The following is a 25,644-nucleotide window of genomic DNA, read 5'->3' as shown; positions in this document are numbered from 1 at the left end:
ACAATTGAATTCTTTGTGGTATCCAATATTAAATTTTAAGAAAAAACTACTTATGGACAATTTAAGCTATCTGAGGTAATACATTTAGATCAAGTACTTTAGATGAAATATAAAAATATCTCAGATCATAGAGTGAAATATCCAAATTATCTTTCATTATATAGGATTCACTGTTTTTTGTATTTAACAATTCATAAATATAAAAAATTGTTACTATAAGTATAACTACTGCATTAGAACTTTATTAAACTACAGATTCTATCTCATTACATTTTCATGCATGCCAGGTTTTCATATTTGGTCCTCTAATTCTGAAGTGTTTTACTAGGGAAACTCATTCATACCCATGAATTCAAGTACCTCCTGAACATGAAGTTTTGAGATCCAGAACCACATATTCAACTGCCTGCTAGACATATCCCCCAAAGTAGTCCATCAGGAATTGTTAGCTCAAGTTGACTACATAAAATCCAAAACCCTTTATATACAAAATGAGCCCTTCCCCATATCTTCACAAATAAAACTATTAACCATTCTGACTCAGCATGTTAATGGAGCACATATAGGGGAGAGAAGACATAGTCTGAGTCCCTCAAAAGTACAAAATGATATCAAAGATCCACCCACATGAAACCTAGAGCCCCAAAATGTACAATACTCTAAAAAAAAAAAAAGTTTATAAAGATAGAAAAAGGAAAAAAATGGAGTCACTATGTTAATATTAGATAAATTATATTTCAGAGCAAAAGATATTGCCAGGGATTAAAAGAAAACACTTCATAATGATAAAGGGGTCAGTTCTATAAGAGGACATAATAATCCTAAATGTTTATGCACCTAGTAACAGAGCTTGAAACTACACAAAGTAAAAACCTAAGAAAACTCCAAAGAGAAATAAGCAAATCTGCAATTATAGTTGGAAACTTGAATATTTATTTGTCTATAATTGATAGAAAAAATAGAAAATTGGCAACAATGCAGGAGACTTAAACAACACTATTAAGCAACTTGATATAACTGACATTTATAGAATAAAAAGAATAGCAGATTAAACCTCAAGCAAAATAAATAAATAGCAGAGCAGAAATCAACAAAAAAGAAAACAATCCAAAAAATTAAGAAACTCCAAAGCTCATTCTTTACAAAATCAATACAGTTGATAAACCACTAGGGAGACTCGTGAAGAAAAACGGGGTGAAGACACAAATTATACACATAATAAAAGAAGTGGCATTACTACAGATTCTACAGAAAGTGAAAAAAATAAGTGTGTTTTATCAATAACTTTATGTCAAAAAATTCAACAACTTAGGTAAAATGGTATTCTTAAAAGATACCAACCACCAAAGTTCACTCTAGAAGAAACAGATAGCCTGCTTATTTTTAAAATTGACTATGTAGCTTTTTCACAAACAAAGCTCCTGGCCCAGATGGTGAACTCTAGCAAAAATTAAGGAAGATATAATATCAACTCTATACAGCTTTTCCAGAAAATTGGAAAGGGCAAAAATTACTTTCCAACTACTTCTATGAGGCAAGTATTAAGGCAAAACGAGAGATAAATTAGAAGAAAAATAAAAACAAAGCCTATGGACAATATCCTTTATAAACATGAATGCAAAATAAAATTTGTAAATAAAATTCGGTAATATAAAAGAAGAATAACATAACAAAGTAAAGTTCATCCCATAATGCAATTGTCTTAACAATCAAATATAATGAATGTAATTCACTGTATTAACAAGTAAATGAGAAAACCCATATAATTATCTCAAAGATTTAAAAATAAATCTATTTTTAATCCTACTAAGGGGTAAACATTGGAAGAGTTTTAAGTTAAAGGAAAAATAATTATATTTTCTTTTAGTAGGATGACCCTATGTCCCATTTCAATCAGTTAAATCTTTGCACCTCTTGTACCAGTTCTGTCCAAGTTAGCATTTGTTCTGGTAAAAATGTCCTGACTGGAATGATCAACTACATGGTCACCCTGCCTTTTAGAGAGATAACTCTGAGCCTCGGGAAATGTTCATATATTTTGATCCATTAACCCTTCAAGAAATCTATATAAATAATCACAAATGCAGATACATATTTATATAGAAATATGTCCATTATGAGACTATTTATAATTCAATGTAAATACAATTATAAGCAATGTAAATAGAAGAACTTACTGATAGCACACAAATAAATGGAATATTATACAAACTTACACATTATGGTTTTTCAAATGTTCAATTAATGAGAAGTGTTCAAAATGTAATTTTGGTTAAAAAAAATAAAGTACAAAATATATATATAATCTCTACTCTGTTTCATATAGCTCATGCATAAATAAACCCCATTGAGAAAAATAAAAACATGCAAAATAATGAATGGTTACCTCTGGAAAATTATTACGGGTAATATATTTTCTTTAAATATTGCTGTGTTCTTCAAATTTTCTTTAATAATGTGTCACTTTCTAAAATAAATAAAGAAACATTACCACAGAATATAAGAAAGAGAATCAGGATGGTTAAAAAAATCTACCACTTTGGAGTTTGAGCAGTAGAGAAACCAATTTGTATAAGTAAATGAGGCATAAAGCAAGAAGCATGTTTGAAAAAACATGATAACATTGGTTAGTAACATAGGTCCTTTTCTGTGCTGTCCTTCTTTTCAGATGTTACTAAATTGAATAGCAATTCAAACAGAAAAGTGTCTAAAATTGAGGTATTTATTTAAACTTAAAACTAGGTATCACTTTGAGTCTAATATTTTGGATACTTTAAAAGGAAACTTTTTTAAGTGGAACATGTTTATTAAAGGCTAGCAACTAAGATTAAAAAAAAAAGACATTTGAAAGCCTGTTATATGTAGAACTCTTAAAGATCCTGGGAAGGGAAAATTTAGGTGGACACAGATTTTACAACTAGTGAAGAAATAACTAATGGCCAGAGCTAACTAGGGATGAAATGGGACCTCTCATTGGGCAATGAGTTTTCCCTTCCCAACCACTTAGGAATTACTATCCACCAAATAGATCAAATACCACACTGTAAAAAAGCCCACATGACAACCAATTTGGAATCTGCTATTCTTTTAAATACACTCTTCTTAATTCTGTTTTACAGAAAGACCCTAGGCATCAGATGGGTATTTAAACTAACTGTTCTGAAATGATCCCTCCAAATCTGGCAGGATGCGATATTAATATTACTGAGATTTAATCCATATTTCTCACATTTCTTTTTATATCAAACTGTAAGATAAATCTGATATTCCATCATTTAAGAGCCAGTTAGTGATTCAGGGGGCAGAGAGGAGTTTATTGAAATAAGCTCAATTAAATGAGTTGACCCCTGTACATGTTAAAAGTTAGAATAATTATGTCATGCAAGTGTTTAATACTACTGGCCAAAATGGTGAATTAGTATTATGCATATGCTCCCTTAACACTTTATCCTGATTATCTATTTCCCTTTGGTGCTTTTTGGTTGTTAACTAAATCTACAATTAAAAATTTAGAATATAGTTGTCATCTCAGCCCTGAAATGCCAAATCTGGTTAACGATATTAATATGGTAATCCTAAGCTCATCTAGTCTAACTCATAGTTCTAATTTTATATACCTTATATGTTTATGTATGTACATGGCTGATTCTTTGTCCTTCTCTGTCGTGACTTTCAAGGTAAATGTCATTCATTTGAAGAAAACTGCCGGTTAAAATCTCTAGGCTTCATTATTTTAGATTTCTCATTAATTTCTAATTCAGAGTTTATTTACAGAAAATAGACTGGTTAAAAAAATGTTTTTCTTATTGTGGTAAAAAACATATAACATAAAATTTACCATTTTAACCTTAAGTATAAAAGTTCAGTAGTGTTAAGCATATCCATGCTGCTGTGAACAGATATCCAGAAGTTCTTTTTCTTGCAGAACTGAAACTAACTCTGTAATATACGTCACCTCCTCAATTTGCAAACCTACAGCAGCGACAAGCTTTGCAACAAAATTAAAACCTCTACTTCCTTTAAATAAAAAACATATTCACATGTTCCTAGCAACATGACAGCCACCACATATCCCCATGTGTGTAGAACATCATGGTACCCTGCATTTGCATATTAAAAGGCTACAGTGGGAAGGCTCAGGGGATTGATTTGATCAGGCACATGAATAACATGTCCGGTCAAACCAATCCTCTGTTCCCTATGCAAATCAGACACTGCCGCCTCCAGCCTCTGCATATATATCTGGCCGATGTGCACTGCACTTGGGGACCTCTTCTTTCTGCTTTGGAGCCCCACTCCCTCTGTCTCTGTACAGGGGAGCTTCATCCTTCTGTCTTCTCCCTTCCTTCTTGCCTATTAAAATCCCCACTCCTTAAAACCAAAACAACAACAACATAAACATATTCAGGAACATAAAGTAAATTATTTCCAATTGTCTCCCTTTCCCAGGAGAAAAATTTTCCTGGGTTTCCCCCCAGGAGGAAAATATATATAAAAGAAAGGTTAGAAAAATATGTTTCATTTCTTTTTAATTTAGCAAGTTAAGATGTCATCATAATTAGAAATTTATTTTTTCGCCACCAAGTCATCATTTCCACATTATTGGACACGTTCATGAGTTTTACTGCTTCACTGTCATTTAATGATCCTGAAAATAAGCCCCACATTTTTTCTTGAGTTCTTTTCACTCAAGAAAACAGAAAATCCAAGTTACTTTAGACAATCCAGCAACTCAACGATTTCACTTTGCATTATTCCTCCTTTCTTATGAACATTTAAAAGCTAAATTATTTTCTTACATCCTACCCCTAAACTCAAGGTTTCCAAGAGATTCATTCTTGATTACCCATGTTCTTAAAAATGATTAAATACAAAATCTTCTCTAAAATACATGTCTAATTGAATGTTGTTTCTCCAAACACAAATGCCTCATGATATGACCCAGAATATATATTTCTCAACCCAAGCCAAAAAAAAAAAAGTAGTGCCTGCAGTTTTGAGTTCTACAAAAGGGAATCCAGTAAAAACTTAGCAAAGCATTTATTGCAGTTCACCAGCACCTTAATCTGCTGATTAAGAGACAAAAAATTAAAATATAAAGAGCTCTAAAACTACTAAAACCTAAATGATCTGAGAAAAAGCCATCACTTCTTAATTCCCTATCTTATAATGTTCTTTTCTATAGTTCTCTATCTGTCAGTACAGGTCATAAACTCACTTTGTATTGCATAGGGTTTTTTTTTTTTGTTGTTTGTTTGTTTGTTTGTTTGTTTTGAGACGAAGTTTCCCTCTTGTTACCCAGGCTGGAGTGCAATGGCTTGATCTCGGCTCACCGCAACCTCTGCCTCCTGGTTTCAGGCAATTCTCCTGCCTCAGCTTCCTGAGTAGCTGGGATTTCAGGCACGCGCCGCCATGCCCAGCTAATTTTTTGTATTTTTAGTAGAGACGGGGTTTCACCATGTTAACCAGGATGGTCTCGATCCCTTGACCTCGTGATCCACCCGCCTCGGCCTCCCAAAGTGCTGGGATTACAGGCGTGAGCCACCACGCCCAGCCCGCATAGGGTTTTTAATCACTGATAAGCAAATCAGTGATTCTAAGTGCTTATTTTCCAATTAATTATAGATGCATCTCTTAAATTATACTTTACTTGCCCAAACTGAAAAACATAGTATATTATATAGCTGCAAGTTCCTCCCATACAACCTATTTTAAGTTCTAGTATCAGCCAATATAATGAATTTCGCTAGAAAATAATAACTATAGCAGGTTTAAGTACCTATTTTTTAAAACTGTTCCTTCACCCAACGATTAAGAGTGCCCTAAATGAAAGGCACTGAGCTAGGTGGGGCTGGTGACACAAAGATGGAGAGCTATCCCTTTCCTCAGTCAGTTTTCAATCTACCCAGGGTGACACATATAAGAAAGAGAATAATAACTGGATTTTAAATGACAAAATTTATTATGATTCAATCTAGGACACTTTTGAAACTGAGAGAGGTGCTCTTAAAATTAAGCCAAAATTTGGGAGGATCATTTGAATGCAGAAGTTCAAGGCTACAATGAACTTTGATCATGCCACTACACTTCAGCTTGGTGACAGGGCAAGACTCTGTTTCTAAAAAAAAGAAATGTAATTTAAATTTAAAAAGAAAAAGAAAGCCACAATAACAGGCATAAATATCCAAGGAAAACTGGAACATATAATCTGGTTCCTTGACTTTCATATGAATTTTAGAGTAATATTCATGAATATAAACAAAAATTCTTAATAAAATCAAAGGAAATAAAATTTAGCAAATATTTTTAAAATTACACACCATGACCAAGTGGAGTTTATTCCAGTGATTCAATGCTGGCTCAATATTCAAAAAGCAAGCAATGTAATCCACTCTATTAACAGGTTTAAAACCATTCCTCTACAAATTCTATCAAGATCTTATAGATATAGCCAAGATTATTCTAAAATTCATATAAAATTCAAGGAACTAGAATAGCTAAAGTAACTTTGAAAAAGATGAATAAAGTGGGAAGAATTAAAGGATATCCAATTTCAAGACTTACTCTGTAGCTACAGTGACTAACTCAATGTTGCATTGGCATAGACAAATAGGTCAATAAAGCAGAGTAGAACACCCAGAAATAGACCCACACCAATAGGCCCGACTAGGTTTTGACAAAGATGCAAGATTCAATGAAAGTAAGTCTTTCCAACAGATGATATTAGAACAAATGGATATCTGTAGACCAAAAAGTGAACATCAATCTAAACCTTCTACAAAAAATTCAAAATGAATCATGGACTAAATATAAAATGTAAGAATAGGTTTGGAGAGTCAAAACTGAAAAATAAATCAGAACCAGTATTAAATTAGCAGGCAGCTATTAATTAACTAAGAGAAGGTAATTGGTAAAAGGTTCTGGTACAGTCTCCAAATATACATTTGGTTTTTGAATATCCCATAAATATATGTTTACAACTTTATGCCAACTTTCAAACCCTGAATTGACACTGGCTACCAGGCAACAAGTCAGTTGCTGTAGGGTCACTATCTTTATACTATGGTGTTTGTGCAACTAATTAAATTTTTACTGCATTTTGTCTCAATATTTCACAAAATTAGTGAAACACTGAAAAATCCAGTTGCTGTTACTAGTGATATGTCATATTAATCCAAATGAATTTGAGGGAAAGATGGAAATTACTGAGTGTATCCGAAATAGCAAATTCTTAGCTTCAATGAGATATTTGTCCAATTTAAGTCATCAAATCTATGTCAATTAGAAAAGGGCACAATTAAATATTACAGTGTAAACATTAGAAACATATTGTTGAAGACAGTCCCTACAAGGAGAGGAGTAATTGGAAATGTTATAATTATTTTTAGCTCTATGGAAAAGGAACTCACATTAGAACAAGTAAATACTGTCCAACTTTTGCAAATTTGACTCTGGAACCCATAGAGGGATAAACATAGAACACATAGATATACTTTTTTTTCTTAGACTGAAACCCTTATATAATGCTACCTTGAAATTTACTGGTAAAAGTAAACAAGAAATACTTATTCTACTGGAAAGAGATACAAGAGAAACAAAAACGTTCCTAAATTTCATTTCCCTGGGGCTGGGGTGGAAATGAATTTAAAATGCCTTGGCAAAGGGAATAGGAAGCAGAGGTGAAAAATACTCCAAAGAAACATCAACACAACTGGTAACTGGTTGTACAAGAAGGCTAGATTAAAAAGAAAAGTCAAAGAATTAGAAGCCTAAGATAGAGAAGAGATTGATGAATTCAAATAGAATTATTAAATGCACTGTCCACATGTCCTTCACATGTGCCAGGTATCATGTGAAGATGAGTGGTTTAGACATGTTGAGTTTAAGGAAATAATAGGCATTCAAATGGTGAATTTAAGTAATGATGAGAGAAGTCCAGGATAGACATAGATCTCTAAGAGTTATTTATATAGATATAATCATTAAATACATAAAAGAAGCATAGAATGAGTGAGAAAGGGTTGAGAACCTGGATTTTAGAAAACATTCCTATTTCAAGAAAAGAATCAGAAAGCTAAAGATAACAAAGTTGTCGCTTTAGTCTTCACTTCAGGCCCCTGAACAATACAGTAGTTGCCCCTATCCATTTTGTTTTCCCTAGTTTCAGTTACCCATGGTCAGCCATGGTCCAAAATATTAAATGGATAATTCCAGAAATAAATAATTTAGAAGTTTTAAATTGCATGCTGTTTGGAGTAGCATGATGAAATTTCACGCCATCCCACTCCATCCCTTCCAGGATGTGACTCATCCATTTGTCCAGCATATATATTCTGTTTATGCTACCCACCCTTAGTCACTTAGTAGCCATCTCATTTATCAAATCAACTGTCAAGGTCTCACAATGGTTGTGTTCAAGTAACATTTATTTTACTTAATAATGGCCCCAATGTGTAACAGTAGTGTTGCTGGTATATTGTTATAGTTGTTCCGTTTTATTATTAGTTATTGTTAATCTTTTTCTGTGCCTAATATATGAATTAAACTTAATCATAGATACATATAGGAAAAAACATAGCATATATAGGACTTAGTATTATCTGCAGTTTCAGGGATCTGTGCATTCACTTCAAAGGGAGACTAGTGAACTGCCAAAACATTATGAGAATTGTAAGAATATTCTATGCTTGATACGTTGGGAAAGAAGCAGACTAAGGGAAAGAGTAGGCAGCCTAGGAAAAGGTCATGAAAAACCTCTTCAGAGTAGAACATCTACTACCATAGCAAGAATTTGAGATCTTGGCAAAAGCATAAAAATTTCTAGGAGAAACACACTGAGTAGGAAAAACAATATAAAGTCTGAAGGTGTCCATCCACAGGAAGAGAATGTATTTTGGCTGCATAATATTTTTTTAGTCTCAGAAAAGAGAGGAGAGTCCAGGTCTCCTATAAAACAATAAAAAGCCCTAGCACTTATTTGCTCAAGCATCAATAATAATAATACTTAGACTTCCAACTATAGCCCAGAGGAGCAAATAAGTTATACCTTCAGTGGGAAATTATTCAAGAAAAATTTACCCATTCTGCCCATGTTATGCATAAGCAAGATAATATCATAAATATACATACTACTCTTACTACTACTACTTATACACACATACAGGCAAACTGGAAACAGTCATTTGACAAATGAAGAACTTAGATAAGAGGGGGGAAAAGGAAAAATAAATAAATAAATAAATAAATAAAAGGCAAATAAAAAAGAAATTTTTCCCAAAATATTTTTCACACTAAACATATAATAAAACAAGAACTCAAAAATAAGACGATAAAACAATATAACAACCAGCATAGGAAACAAAGTGAGAGTCTCTCTCTACAATTTTTTTTAATTGCCAGATGTGGTGGCACATGGCTATAGTCCCAGCTACTAGAGAACTGCTCACAGGCTGCAGTGAGCTATGATCATGCCCCTGCACTCCAATCTAGCTGACAGAGCAAGAGTCCATCTCAAAGCAAAAAAAAAAAAAAAGAATATAATAAGAATCAAAAGAAAAAAGATTTCAGAACTTACAAAAAAATCTACCACTATCAACCACTGTGAATCTAACATCTTTAGATAACTAATACATTAGAAAAAGCAAGGACTAGAATAGACTTAGCTAGAAATCAAATTAGTGATATAGAAGGAAGATTGATTTTATGATAATCATGTGAAACATTTTTCTCACTTGCCTCCTAGGATTCTACTCTCTCACAGTTCTCTTTCACTTTCCACCCTCACTAGACACTCTTTCTCAGTGTTCTTTGCTGTTTCCTCTTCCTCTCTCCACCTCTAAACATTAGAGTGCTTCAATTCTCTATTCTTACTTCTTTGGTGATCTCATCCAGTCTCACAATTTTAAATTAAGTCTTTCTGACTGATCTAAATGTATATCTACAGTCCAGAACTCTCCCCTGTACTCCACATTCATTTATGTAACTACTTTCTCAATATCTCCTCCTAGCTATCTAACCAACATTTCCTAACTTAGCAAGTGTAAAACTGAACTCTTTTTTCCAACTATCACACAATAAAACCTATTATTCAGTCAAGACTTCTTCATCTCAGTAAATGTCAATTCATTTCTTCCGTTTTCTTAGGCCAAAACTTGCACATAATTCTTGAATCTTCTATTTTGCTTGTACATCACTATTTCAAACAACCTGATTACTACATTAGCATCCTAGCAGGGTCACCTGCTTCTACCTTGACCTCTCTACAGAATATTATTCATACAGCAACAAGAATAATCATTTAGTATCAAAATTCAGATCAAGTCACTGCACTACAGAGGGTTTTGTGCAGGCAGTGACTTGATCTGAATTTTGTAGGGTAATCCTTGCCCTTTCTTTGGTATTCGTGTCATTATGTAATCGCCTCCCTTTGAGTAGTTAGGAGCTATGACTTGCTTATAACCAACAGAAAGTGGCAAGAGTAGTATGTTATCTCCATAATTACATTATATAATTTAAGACTATCTCATCAAATTAGAGAGAGAGGCTCTCATTGTGGGCTTGATACAGTGAGTGACCATGTAAAGAAGTCTACGTGGTAAAGAGATTCAACAACATCTAGATACTTCAGGTGGCCTCTAGGACCCAAGACAGCCTCCAGCCAATAGTCAGCAATCAGTTGGGACCCTCAATCATATGACTGCAAGGAAATAAATTCTTCTAACAATGTGAATGGGCACATGGAACTGGATTCACTTTCAAGCCTCCATTGAGTAGGCAAGCTGGCTAGTGCACTGAATGAAGCCTTTTAAGACTTCAAGGCACAAAACAGACTCAAGCCATGTCCAGAGTCCTTACCCAAAGAAACTATGAGATAATGTGTGTGTTGTTTTCAGCTACTTAATTTGTAATAATCTATTACACAGCAATAGAAAACTAATATTTCCTCCCATGGCTTTCCATCTTACTCAGAGTAAAATCTGAAGCTATTTGCACAATTTGGCCTATACCCAACTCTAACTCATCTTTCATTGTCTATATTTCTCACTTTTCTCTAGCTACAATGGACTCTATGTTGCTCCTCAAATATGAAAAACTTGCCATGGCTCAGGGATTTCAAACATTCTGCCTCAATGCTGTCCCCCCAGATATCCTCTTTAGACCCCTAGTCAAAGATTATTTTGTTGGAGACATTCTTTGAAAAAAGTAAATCCTATCCCAACAAATATGCATTGCAAATATCTGAATGCTATATTTTCTCATTAGCACTCACGTATCACCATCGCCTTTATTCATTTATTTGTTTATTGTATTTCTCCCTGTACCAGAATGTAAACTGCAAGAAGGTACAGACTTTGTTTTGTTAACTGCTGTAAACCTATATACAGAAAACACTTGTTAAATAAACGAATGAGGGGGGAGATCCAAGATGGCCAAATAGGAACAGCTCTGGAATACAGTTCCCAGAGAGAACAAAGCAGAGGGTGAGTGATCATTTCCAAAAGAGCTCATTTCCTGTGGGGAGCAGTAGCCGTCTTGTACCTATGTTGCTTAAGCTTTTGTTCCTCTTACCTAAACCTCCATCTTGTGGGCTTCCCTTATTGTTTAAGTTTCACATTCCTCCTAGTTAGGAGGCTAGCCTGCAGCCTTGTCTCCATGGTTACTCTCTGATGTCAGCCCTCAGAACTTCCTGCCCTTGCTTGTTTATAAGCAACTGCCTTGTAGCTAATAAACAAGACTTGATCAGATCCTTGACTTGTCTCCATTCTCCACGTCTCCTGTCTCTCTCTTTTAATCCCCACTCCCTCCTTAGGGTCTCCGTTGCTCGTCCCGTGGGCCAGGACAAACTGGCGCCCAACGTGAGAGCTCAAGTACGAGGGACACAGTGAGGGACGCCGTCAAGGTCAGCCGGCACAGAAGGATTAAGAAACCCGGAGGAAAGAGCATCGTGGGAACCTGCCACGGACTCGCGCTCCGGTAAGCGGACAGGGAATATGGGACAGGAAATCAGCCAGCATGAGTTGTTCATAGAGAGTTTAAGTAAGGCTTTAAAGGTGCGGGGAGTAAAGGTGAAAATAAAACAATTGTGTAAATATTTTGACTATATTCAGGATGTCTGCCCTTGGTTTCCCCAGGAAGGAACCATAGACCAAAAATGGTGGAAAAGGGTAGGAGATGCTTTAAAAGATTATTACAGTGCTTTTGGACCCAAAAAGGTCCCAGTCACAGCCTTTTCTTATTGGAACCTGATAGATGAAATTTTAACTCAGAGATGCCATGACCCCCTCATTGCCAATGTAATGACTCAGGGAGAGTCTCTCTTAAAGGGAGAACTTGATAAAAGCACCCTCAACAGTTCTAAGAGCCCAGGTGACTCTAAGCAATTGTCTGTAACTGATGAGGCGCAGTCACCACAAGCTAATGAGGAGGATTTAACATCCTCTGATAGTGACTCAAAGAAGGGGACGCCCAGAGAGTCACAATGCCAGGCTGAGACTAAAAATGCACCTTCAGCAAAGACAAAAAGAGGGCCAAAGAGGGTGTCTGCCCAGGGGGCCCCCAACTCAGGATCTAGACACACCAAAAAGGAAAAGACCCCCTGGCTAATTGAAAGAGCAAATAATTCTGAAGACGAAGGCATTGAGGAGGGAATAGATTGGGATGACTTAGAAGAAGAGGTGGACCATTATAAAAACTCAGATTGGTTCCCCCATAGGCGGCGACCTCTGCCTTACAAGGCGGGGCCCTCAGCACCCCCAATGGCATGTCCCGTTATTGATCCCCGAAAAAGGTTACAAGAAAAAATCGAGTACCTAAAAGAACAGGTTAGGCTTGAAACTGAGCATCAAGAGCTCATAGAACAGCTTGAAAAAATAAAAATAGGTAAAATAAAGAATGAGGCTAAAACTCAAGTTACCCAAAATGTCATACCTCCCCGTAGGGGAGCGGCGTTAAGACAACCTCCTCAGCTTAACACCTTATTAGATTTAGAGGATCCAAGCGCGTATCCAGTGACAGAAACCACTGACCAGCAGGGGACAGCTTGGAGGCATCATGAAGGTTTCGATTTTAAAATAATCAAAGAACTAAAAACTGCAGTGGCACAATACGGCGCTACTGCTCCGTACACCACTGCGATTTTAGAATCAGTGGCTGAAAATTGGCTTACCCCAGGAGATTGGCAGACCTTGGCCCGAGCCACCCTTTCAGGGGGTGATTATTTATTGTGGAAATCTGAGTTTTATGAATGTTGTAAGGAAACTGCCCGCCGCAACGCACAGGCTAATAATAATTGGAATTTTGACATGCTAGCTGGTGAAGGCAATTACGCTACCAGCCATGCACAAATGCAGTATGATGCAGGTCTGTATGCCCAAATTCAAACTGCGGGTACAAAGGCCTGGCGAAAGCTGCCTACAAAGGGGGATGTTAGTGCCTCCCTCACCAGCATAAAACAAGGGCCAGATGAACCTTTTTCAGAATTTATACATCGCCTCATTACAGCGGCAGGCAGAATTTTTGGTAATGCAGATGCAGGCACAGATTTTGTTAAACAACTAGCATTTGAAAATGCTAATGCTGCCTGCCAAGTGGCTATCCGCCCTTATAAAAGGAAAACAGATCTCTCAGGGTATATACGCCTGTGCTCAGATATAGGCTCTGCCTATCAACAGGGATTAGCTATGGCTGCAGCCCTACAGGGCTATACTGTGAAACCGTTCTTATCTAATAAGTCAAAAAATAGGTGCTTTCAATGTGGTGCCACTGGTCACTATGCGAAAGATTGTAATGCTGATAAAAAACCCTCCCTTAATACAAAAGTCCCTGGCTTATGTCCACGATGCAAGAGAGGGAAGCACTGGGCCTATGAATGTAAATCCAAAAGGGATGCCCAAGGGAAAACCACTTTCTCCACATCAGGGAAACGGAATGAGGGGCCAGCCCCAGGCCCCCAAGCAAAAACAAATCTATGGGGCAGTCAGTTTTGTTCCTCCAACCAACAATCCGTTTCAAACCTCTGTCGAGCCACAACAGGAAGTGCAGGATTGGACCTCTGTTCCACCTCCCACACAGTATTAACACCTGAAATGGGGGTTCAAGCATTGCCCACAGGCATCTTCGGGCCCCTGCCTGAGGGTTCTTTTGGACTTATTCTAGGACGAAGTGGCCTTACCCTACAAGGTCTACAAGTCCTCACCGGAGTAATAGATAATGATTACACAGGAGAAATCAAAGTCATGGTAACCTCCCCTAAAGTTATAAGTACTATCTCCCCTGGACAAAGATTTGCACAGCTCTTACTCTTACCTCTCCATAAAACCCATAATAGAGTTATAAAAAAGGACAGAGGTAACTTAGGCTTCGGTTCCTCTGATGTCTATTGGGCAGAAGTGATATCTCCTGACAAGCCCATGATGACATTATGGCTAGATGGAAAGGAATTTACCGGACTAGTAGATACTGGAGCAGATGTGACTATAATTAACAAAACCCAGTGGCTTGCCACATGGCCAATAAGTGCTACTATTACTCATCTTACCGGTATTGATCAGAGCAAAAATCCAGAGAAAAGTACAAAAATGTTAAAATGGGAAGATAAAAAGGGAAATCAAGGCCAAATCCAACCTTATATTGTTGCAGGCCTACCCTTCAACCTTTGGGGAAGGGATTTGCTGGCTCAGATAGGTATGGTCATAGGTAGTCCTAACGAGATCATTACTGCCCAGATGCTTAAACACGGGTATGTGCCCGGCACTGGGTTAGGAAAAACCCAAACTGGAATTTTAAACCCTATAAAATCTAAACCAAAAACAGACAAGAAAGGAGTAGGACATTTTCAGTAGGGGTCGCGGTCTGTCCTGTAGCCCATGCAAACAAAATTACTTGGTTATCAGACAACCCCATATGGGTTGACCAATGGCCCCTCTCTTCAGAAAAATTAGCTGCCGCACAACAAATGGTACAGGAACAGTTGCGGGTGGGGCATATAGAACCTAGTAATTCTCCTTGGAATACACCAATCTTCGTTATTAGAAAAAAGTCAGGAAAATGGCGGTTGCTACAGGATCTTAGAGAAGTCAACAAATCCATGGTCCTCATGGGGCCCTACAACCTGGGCTCCCTTCTCCTGTCGCCATACCCCTAAACTACTATAAAATTGTTATTGATTTAAAGGACTGTTTCTTTACTATTCCATTACATCCAGATGATCAAAAACGTTTTGCTTTCAGTGTGCCCTCTACCAATTTTAAGGAACCTATGAAAAGATATCACTGGAAAGTGTTACCTCAAGGCATGGCTAATAGTCCAACCTTATGCCAATCTTTTGTTGCCTTAGCCATTCAACCTGTTAGAGACACCTGGAAAGAAATCTATATTATCCATTATATGGATGATATTCTTTTAGCAGGAAAAGTTGGACAGGATGTTTTGTCTTGTTTTAAAGCTTTGCAAACATCTCTTACTCAACATGGTCTGTTAATAGCTCCTGAAAAGGTGCAACTCACAGACCCCTATACGTACTTAGGCTTCCAACTAAAAGGAAGCCAAATTACTATGCAAAAGGTACAACTCAGGTGAGATAAACTGAAGACACTCAATGACTTTCAGAAGTTATTAGAAGATATTAATTGGCTACTACCTTATTTGAAACTATGCAAGGCAGATCTCAAACCACTATATGATATTCTAAATGGAGACCCAAACCCCACATCACCTCGCGAGTTAACCTCTCAGAACATACATGCTATTCGAACTGTGGAACATGCCATCAATCATCAGACCATCACTTTTGTAGATTATAGCAAGCCGCTCCAATTTATTATTTGTCAAACCTCATTATCCCCTACCGCGGTATTTTGGCAAACCGCTCCACTCATGTGGGTACACCTCCCTAACACGCCAAAAAGAGTCCTTGAACCATATCACCTTATGGTAGCAAATCTAATTATCCAAGGCTGAACAATGGGCAAGGAATATTTTGGTTATGAACTTTCCTTGATTATCCAGCCATACAGTAAAGAACAAGTTCAGTGGCTCATGCAAACTACTGAGGCTTGGCCTATAGCATTGGTTTCCTTTTCAGGACAATTAGACAACCACTATCCCCCTCATAAGTTGATTGCTTTGCCAATAGACATGAATTTATCTTTCCAAAAGTCACAAAATCTGAGCCCATTTCCAATGGACTCGTAGTGTTCACCGATGGTTCATCCACAGGTATAGCTGCCTATGTTAGTCAAGGCCATACCCTGCAGTTTCAAACTCAATCATCCTCGGCTCAGCTTACTGAGCTGCAAGCAGTTATAGCAGTATTCTCTACTTTCCCTAATCAATGCTTAAACATTTACACCGATAGTGCATACATTGCTCAATCCATACCTAATTTAGAGACAGCTCCTATCATCAAACATACCTCTTCAGCTGCAAAATTATTCAAACAATTACAACAGTTAATCATTAGCAGAACTTATCCTTTTTTTATTGGATACCTGCGGGCCCACTCAGGATTGCCTGGACCGCTGTCACAAGGCAATCAACAAGCCGACCTAGCCACCCACATTTTTCATACATATGCCACCACTATCTCAAGCTCAACACACACAAAACCTACACCACCTTAATGCTCACTCCCTTAGATTATTACATCATATTACCAGGGAACAAGCTAGACAAATAGTTAAGGAATGCACACAATGTGCCACTCACTTACCTGTACCCCATTTGGGAGTTAACCCTAGGGGCCTAGTCCCTAATGCACTCTGGCAGATGGATGTAACTCATGTTTCAGAATTTGGCAATCTCAAATATGTTCATGTATGCATTGATACCTACAGTGGATATGTGTTTGCCACACTCCAAACTGGAGAAGCCACTAAACACATCATCGGGCACTTACTATCTGCTTTTGCCACCCTTGGCTGTCCACAAAAAATTAAAACCAATAATGGACCAGGGTATACCAGCACAGCCTTTGCCCGGTTCTGCTCTCAATTAAACATACAACATATAACTGGCATCCCATATAATCCTCAAGGCCAAGGGATAGTTGAGAGAACCCATCTCACTTTAAAAATTACCTTTGAAAAAATTAAAAAGGGGGAATGGTACCCCATTAAGGGGTCCCCCAGAAACCTCATGGCACATTCACTATTTATACTCAATTTTTTAACTTTAGACAAAAATGGACACTCCGCTGCAGAACGCCATTGGCAATCAGAAACTCAAACAAAATTCGCATCAGTGATGTGGAAAGATCCTATGACTGGCTCCTGGCACAAACCCGACCCCGTATTGATTTGGGGTAGAGGATCAGTCTGTGAATCTGCTTATTCAGCCAGATGGCTACCAGAGAGATTAGTGAAACAAGTAAGCAGTAAAGGAACATCAGGATGTGAGGATAATAACCCCTCCCAAGGAATGTGTTAAGCCCTGAGGATTATTCCCTATTCCCCCTCTTTCAATCTTTCAGAAACATGTGGACCTTAATATTGATATCCCTGATAATGACTCTCATACCTAAGACTGACAGCATATTCGGATCACAATATGATGTAAGATCAACTTGACTCCCTAGCCGAAGTAGTCCTGCAAAACCAACGAGGCCTAGATCTGCTCACCACCCAGAAAGGAGGACTGTGCCTTGCATTAGATAAAAAATGCTGCTTTTATGCTAACCGTTCTGATGTTGTCAGAGATAAGATAAAAGCCCTGCAAGAAGACCTGGCAAAAAGAAGAAAAGCACTCTTCAATAATCCATTGTGGGCAGGGTTGAATTGGTTCCTCCCCTATATCCTCCCCCTCCTTGGCCCTTTTGTCGTTTTCCTCCTACTCCTCACTGTTGGACCTCTTATATTCAACAAGGTCATGGCTTTTGTCAAACAACAGATTGACTCCATAAAAATGGAGCCCCTACAGGTCCATTATCATAAACTGGAAATGGCCGACAGGGAAATGGAGTTGGATCAAGGCTACGGTGGAAGCTTGATAAGCACCACCAACCGTTTCTGACATTGCCTGATGAGCTGGACCAGTTAGCCAATGACGGGCAACCTGAGAGCCTAGCAGTAAGATGCTCCTGCCTAAGACAGGGGACCGGGATATGAATCCCGCTCACCCTATGATGGGTAAGGGTAAAAAGCATCACTGCAGGTGTATCTCTTGACCTAAGACAGGCATGGTCCCCACAGGCAATCAGCCACACAAAAATTAAATAAAAAAGGGGGACCTGTGGGGAGCAGTAGCTGTCTTGTAACTATGTTGCTTAAGCTTTTGTTCCTCTTACCTAAACCTACATCTTGTGGGCTTCCCTTATTGTTTAAGTTTCACATTCCTCCTAGTTACTAGGCTAGCCTGCAGCCTCGTCTCCATGGTTACTCTCTGACCTCAGCCCTCAGAACTTCCCGCCCTTACTTGTTTATAAGCAACTGCCTTGTAGCTAATAATCGAGACTTGATCAGATCCTTGACTTGTCTCCATTCTCCACGTCTCCTGTCTCTCTCTTTTAATCCCCACTCCCTCCCTAGGGTCTCCGTTGCTCATCCCACAGGTCGGGACAATTTCCAAAAGAGCTTTTACTGCCCACAGACCAGGAGATTCCCAGGCTAAAAAGCACCACGAGTTTCCAGCACAGCCCACAGGTCTCCACACAAAAACTCACACAAATCTGGGAAGCCTTTTCAACTAGCACCTGGAACACCTGGGAGACAAAGCCTCCCATTCAACTGCAAAAAAAGGGTCTGAAACAGGGAGCCAGGTAATCTGGCTCAGCAGGTCCAACAATCTGAAATGCTCTGGATTGAGAGTTCCGCAGCAAACTCAGCTAGACCCAGGATGGTCCAGCTCTGTGCATGGAAGGGTGTCAGCCATTACTGAGACAATCCACCACTACCAAGGCAGTCTGCCATTACCAGTCAGTCCACCATTACCAAGGCAGTCCACCATTACCAAGGCAATCCACCATTAATGAGGCAGTCTGCCATTACTGAGGCAGACTGCCATTACCAAGGCAGTTTTAACTGTACCTCTGTAAACAAAATGGCAAGGAAGTTCATACAGCAGCTGAGCAGAGCCCATGGCAGATCAGCAATGCCTCTGCTGGCAGACTGTGACTAGACTACCTCCTTGCTGGGCAGGGAATCTCTGAAAAAATAGAGCAGCACATCAGGAACTTATAAATAAATCCCCAACTTCCCAGGACAGAGTACCTGGGAAAAGAGGTGGTTATGAGTTCCACTGAAACAGACTTATATGAACCTGCCCAGCAGCTCTGAACAAAAAAACAGAGCTCCCAGCTCAGCACTTGAGCTCCCGTAAGGGACAGACTGTCTCCTCAAGCAACTCCCCAACCCCTGTATATGCAAACAGATACCTCATAATGGAGAGCTGACTCTGACATTTGGCAGGTACCCTTCTGGAACAAAGATAACAGAAGAAACCAGCAGCAACCCTTCCTGTTTTTTAGCCACTGCAGGTGATCCCCAGGCAAGCAGAGTCTGGAGTGGACCTCCAGCAGTCCTACAGCAGAGGATACTGACTGTTAGAAGGAAAACTAAGAAACAGAAAGAAATAGCTTCAACATCAACAAAAAGGACATTCACTCAGTGACCCCACTGGAAAGTCACCAACTATGAAGACCACAGGTAGATAAATCCACAAAGATGGGAAGAATGCAAATCCACAAAGATGCAAAAAAGGATGAAAACACCGAAAACCAGAATGCCTCTCCTCCTCCAAGGGATCACAACTCCTCACCAGCAAGGGAACAAAGCTGGATGGAGAATGAGTCTGATGAATTGACAGAAACAGGCTTCAGAAAGTAGGTAATAACAAACTTCTCTGAGCTAAAAGAACATGTTCTAACCCAATGCAAAGAAACTAAGAACCTTGAAAAAAGGTTAGATGAAGTGCTAACTAGAATAAACAGCTTAGAGAAGAATACAAACGACTTGATGGAGCTGAAAAACACAGCACAAGAACTTCACAAAGCATACCCAGGTTTCAATAATAGAATTGACCAAGCAGAAGAAAGGATATCAGAGATTGAAGATCAACTCAATGAAATAAAATGAGAAGGCAAGATGAGAGAAAAAAGAGGAAAAGAAATGAACAAAGCCTCCAAGAAATATGAGATTATGTGAAAAGACCTAATTTAGGAACTCAAGTAGAAATGTAATTAAGGAATAAAAGTTGGTAGGCATTACATCAATTTAAATTAATTAATTTATTTAAACAACTATAGTAATAGGTAGGAAAATACAATTTGAATGTTTTAAACTTTGACAACAAGAAATAATATAACCAATAAAACTGAAGGATGGTACAAAGTGGCTCAAAGAAGTAAAAAAAAAAAGTATTTTCTTACAATTAACATCAGGGAGAAAATTCATACTATCTCAACTTGAAGCACAAAATTGTTTAAAAAATGACCCAAAAAATTAATCCTTCATAATAATTTTTCTAACCTTAGATCTTTCAGGATTTTTTGTACAAACTTTTTCTGTGGATGGTCAGATCATAAATATTTTAGGCTTTACAGACCACACACAATCTCTGTTGTTTATTAGTATTTCTTTTAAAATCCTTTAAAACTGTTTTAACAAAAACAAAAAAAAAGCCTTCAAGCTGCACAAAAAAGACCATGAGCTGGATTTGGCCTGCTTGCTGTAGTTCGTTGACACCTGGCTTACAATGATGTAACATTAAGCCAAAATTCCATTGTTTCTTCAGTTTCAGGCTAGAATCTTTTGATTCTGTTAAATTTAAGTAAAACTAATTATGTTATTTTGTATTTCCAAATTATATGATAATGTGCAGAACTTCCATTACTGGCCAAGAAGAAATAAGGGCTACATTTTCCTTCTATCTGCAACAACTAAATAAATAAACCGAATATAAGAAACATTTCTGGACTTTGGAAATCACACAATGAAGGGTCAGTGATCCCTGAGAAATATGACCCACACATAGTTAGTCTTACAATTGCCCCAGCTTACTACCTGGAGGGAATTTCTGGCAATGAAGAAAGCCAGGTGGAGCCAGGCAAGCTCCTTGAGTTAAGGGGACCTTGTAGTCTGGAGAGATCAGAAAGCAGAACATCAGAGTGGAGATATTTTATGGAGAAAGAGGTACAGAGATATGAAGATGTACTCTAAAATTTTCAGTTAAACAATGATCAATACATGCATGTAAGGAAACTACCCAAGACCAAGGACAGAACCACCCCAAAATAAAACAGAATACTTAAACAAATTCACGAGAAAAAAAATCCCATCAAAAAGTGGGCAAGCAATATGTACAGACACTTCCCAAGAGAAGACATGTATGCAGCAAACAAACATAAGAAAAAAAAGCTCAATATCACTGATCATCAGAGAAATGCAAATCAAAACCACAATGAGATATCATCTCACACCAGTCAGAATGGTGATTATTAAAAAGTCAGGAAACAACAGATGCTGGAGAGGATGTGGAGAAACAAATGTTTTTATACTGTTGGTGGGAATATAAATTAGTTCAACCATTGTGGAAGACAGGGATGGCAATTCCTCAAGGGTCTAGAACCAGAAATACCATTTGATTCAGCAATCCCATTACTGGATGTATACTCAAAGGAATATAAATCATTCTACTATAAAGACATATGCACATGTATGTTTACTGCAGCACTATTTACAATGGCAAAGACATGGAACCAACCCAAATGCCCATCAATGATAGATTGGATAAAGAAAATGTGGTACATATACACCATGGTATGCTATGCAGCCATAAAAAGAAATGATATCATGTCCTTTGGAGGGATGCAGATGAAGCTGGAAGCCATCATGCTCAGCAAACTAACACAGGAACAGAAAACCAAACACCATATGTTCTCACTCATAAGTGGGAGTTGAACTTTGAGAACACATGGACACAGAGAGAGGAACAAAACATACCAGGGACTATTGGAGATGGGAGTGGGAACTTAGAGGTCAGGTCAATAGGTGCAGCAAACCACCACAGCATACATATACCTATATAACAAACCTGCATATTCTGCACATGTATTCTGGGGATTTTTTAGAAGAAATAAAGAAAAAATACATAAATAAAATATGTCATTGTTCGTAGAAATGGAAAAAAATTCTAAAACATATATAGAAACAAAAAGTATCCTAAATATCCAAACTGGAGACATCACACTACCTGACTTCAAAATACTTTACCAAGCTACAATAACCAAAACAGCATGGTATTTGTATAAAAGCAAACACATAGACCAATGGAACAGAATAGAGAACCTGGAAATAATCCATGTGTTTTCAACATACTGATTTTTTACAAAGATACCAAGAACATCCACTGGGGAAAGAACATCCTCCTCAATAAATGGTGCTGTGAATATTGGATATCCATATGCAGAAGAATAAATCTGGACCCTATACAAGAATCAACACAAGCTAGATTAAAGAGTTAAACATAAGAACTAAAACTATAGAACTACTAGAAAAAAAAAAAACAGGAAGAACACCTCAAGACATTGGTCTAGGAAATGATTTTATGGCTAAGACCTCAAAAGCATAGACAGCAAAATAAAAAACAGACTAAAGGAACTATATTAAACTAAAAAGCTCCTGCACAGCAAAGGAAGCAATCAACAGAGACAACTAGTTGAATGGAAGAAAACATTTGTACATTACTCATCTGATCAGAAAATAATATTCAGAATATACAAGAAGTTCCAACAACTCAATAGGAAAAAATAATCTCATTTAAAAGTTGGTAAAGGACATGAATAGACATGTCTCAAAAGAATACATACAGGCCAGGTGTAGTGCCTCATGCCTGTAATCACAGCACTTTGGGAGGCCAAGGTGGGTGAATGACCTAAGGTCAGGTGTTCGAAACCAGCCTGGTCAACATGGCAAAACTCCATCTCTACTAAAAATATAAAAATTAGCTGGGTGTGGTAGTGCAGCCTGTAATCCCAGCTATTTGGGAGGCTGAAGCAGGAGAATTGCTTGAACCCAATGAGCAGTGAGCAGAGATTGTGCCACCATATGCCAGCCTGGGCAACAGAGTGAGATTCTGTCTCAAAATAAATAAATGAATAAATAAAATAAATAAAAAATAAAATCATACAAATGACCAGAATATATATGAGAAAAGGCTCAAAATCATTAATCATTAAGGAAACATAAATCAAACCACAACTGGATATCATCTTACCCTAGTTAGAATGACTGTTATTTAAAAAGAAACAAAATAACAGATGCTGAAAAGGGTGTGGAGAAAATAGAACTTTTATACACTGTTGGTGAGAATGTAAATGAGTACAGCCACTATGGAAAACAGTATAGATATTTCTCAAAAAATTAAAAATGGAACTACTATACAATCCAGAAGTCTCACTACCGGATATTTATCCAAAGGAAAGGAGGTTAAGTATATCAAAGAAACACATACGGCCGGGCGCAGTGGCTCACGCCTGTAATCCCAGCATTTTGGGAGGCCGAGGCAGAAGGATCACGAGGTCAAGAGATCAAAACCATCCTGGTCAACATGGTGAAACACTGTCTCTACTAAAAATACAAAAAATTAGCAGGGCACGGTGGCGCATGCCTGTAATCCCAGCTACTCAGGAGGCTGAGGCAGAAGAATTGCCTGAACCCAGGAGGTGGAGGTTGCGGTGAGCCGAGATCACGCCATTGCACTCCAGCCTGGGTAACAAGAGCGAAACTCCGTCTCACAAAAAAAAGAAAGAAAGAAAGAAAGAAATACATCCCCATGTTTATTGCAGCACTATTCACAATAGCTAAGACATAGAATTAACCTAAGTGTCCATCAATGGATGAATGGATAAATAAATGTGGTATAGATTTACAATGGAATCCTATTCACCTTAGAAAAGAATAAAAGCCTGCCATTTGCAGCAACGTGGATGGAACTGGAGGTCATTATGTTAAGTGAAATAAGTCAGGCACAGAAAGATAAGTATCTCATGTTCTCACTCATACATGGGAGCTAAATAAGTAGGTCCCATGGTGGTAGAGAGTAAAATGGTGGAAAAGGCTGGGAAGAATGTGCAGTTGGTAGAGGGGATGAAGAGAGGCTGGTTAATGGTACAAACATGCAGTTTAGATAGAAAGGATAAGGTTTAATGTCCAATAGCAAAATAGGATGACTGCAGTTAACAACAATGTATGGTATATTTCAAGGTGGCTAGAAGAGAGAGCTTCAATTGTTCCCAACAAATATAAATGATAAATACTCAAGGTGACAGATACTCCAAATACTCTGACTTGATCATTAGGTATTCAAAGTATGCAACAAAATATAATATGTACCCTATAAATATTTAAAATATATCAAAAGGACAGTGAAATAGCACAGTTCAGTCATTATAAATTTGATTCTGAGATAACCCAAGGATCAGACCACATAGCAAGAAAAATCATACTCCCATTTGTACCCCCAATTCCTTCCATTATCAAGTTAATACACAATTTAATAAAGTATAGTGACTTGAGGTAAGTAACACAGTCATTCCATTTTAATGGTCTTTATCTTTTAAATTTATCATATCAATATTAACAAGACAAATATTATGAAAATATATACCTCAAGACCCAGGTACAGTGGCTCACGCCTGTATTCCCAGCATTTTGGAAGCCAAAGTGGGTGTATCACTTGAGCTCTGGAGTTCAAGACCAGCCTGAGTAACATGGCAAGGTGTCATCTCTACTAAAAATACAAAAAAATTGCCGGGCATGGTGTTGCACATCTGTGGTTCCAGCTAATTAGGGTGCTGAGGTGAGAGGAACATGGAGTTTAGATAAAAAGGGTAACGTCTAATGCTAAGCCAAGCTACACTAAGCTAAGGTAAGGTAAAATAAAATAAATGAAAAGAGAAAGAAAAGAAAAAAAAGCAGAAGAGAAGACATTTAGAAATGAGTTTCCAACAGACAGATCCATGTTGTACTTCTGATGCACAGCCACATGCATTTCTCCTCAGTGGACCAGCTTCAACAAGGACTTCATTTGCAGCATCCTCACCATTAAAATAAGAATAGTCCTTATTTACTCTATGGCAGGTTGAGATGATCTATGAATGTTTGTTGAAAAAATGTGAAGAGAAAGTTTGAGAAGAATATGAAGAAATATTGAACACAAAACTTGCAGAACACTATGATGCTTTTGTGAAGTTTATAAAGCATGATCAAATGATCTGACAATATGAAGAACAGTCTGCTAATTATGTTTCATGAATCACCTATTCTGCATTTGTGTGCTGCCTTGTTCTTTGTTGAGTTGTTGCAAGAGGTCCCAATTATGACATGCACCAATGCCACTATCCCTTCTGTAAATACAGGTTATTTCAAGCTTTTGTCAGGGGCAACAACTCTTAGGCAGCAGCAACTGGATTTTAGAGATTTCCTTGATGTCAGTACCACCTGGATGTGGACTTTTACTACCTGTATTAATACCAGTGGCCTCATTTTACTGGATCATTACAATTTCACATCTTATATTAATGTTTGAAAAGGATTAAAGTTGGCATTCAAGAACATGCCCTTCACTGGTTAGGTAAATAGAATTGTAGAATGGCACTTCAGATGAAGTTAGTGTGATTTTAATTGTGTACTACAACCAAGATGCAACCAGTTA

At 37.7% G+C, this 25,644-nt stretch overlaps 1 protein-coding gene across 3 annotated transcripts in view; it reads right to left on the bottom strand.

Annotated features, from left to right (window-relative positions):
- IQCM (IQ motif containing M) overlaps positions 1 to 25,644 on the bottom strand; it is a 495,919-nt gene that overhangs the window by 442,933 nt on the left and 27,342 nt on the right. Inside the window, exon 1 of one of the 3 annotated variants that reach the window (XM_078367841.1) lies at positions 11,569 to 11,610. The exons of the other annotated variants lie outside the window; for them this stretch is intronic. The gene's annotated coding sequence lies outside the window, so the exon portion shown is untranslated. Of the gene's footprint in view, positions 1 to 11,568; positions 11,611 to 25,644 lie in introns of those variants that run through there. 3 annotated transcript variants of the gene reach the window in all.

The sequence above is a fragment of the Callithrix jacchus genome, chromosome 3 (assembly GCF_049354715.1).
Source record: "Callithrix jacchus isolate 240 chromosome 3, calJac240_pri, whole genome shotgun sequence".
In the NCBI taxonomy this organism is placed as follows: domain Eukaryota; kingdom Metazoa; phylum Chordata; class Mammalia; order Primates; family Cebidae; genus Callithrix; species Callithrix jacchus.
Note: the sequence above shows the minus strand (reverse complement) of the source record. Positions and strands in the feature narration are given on the sequence as shown.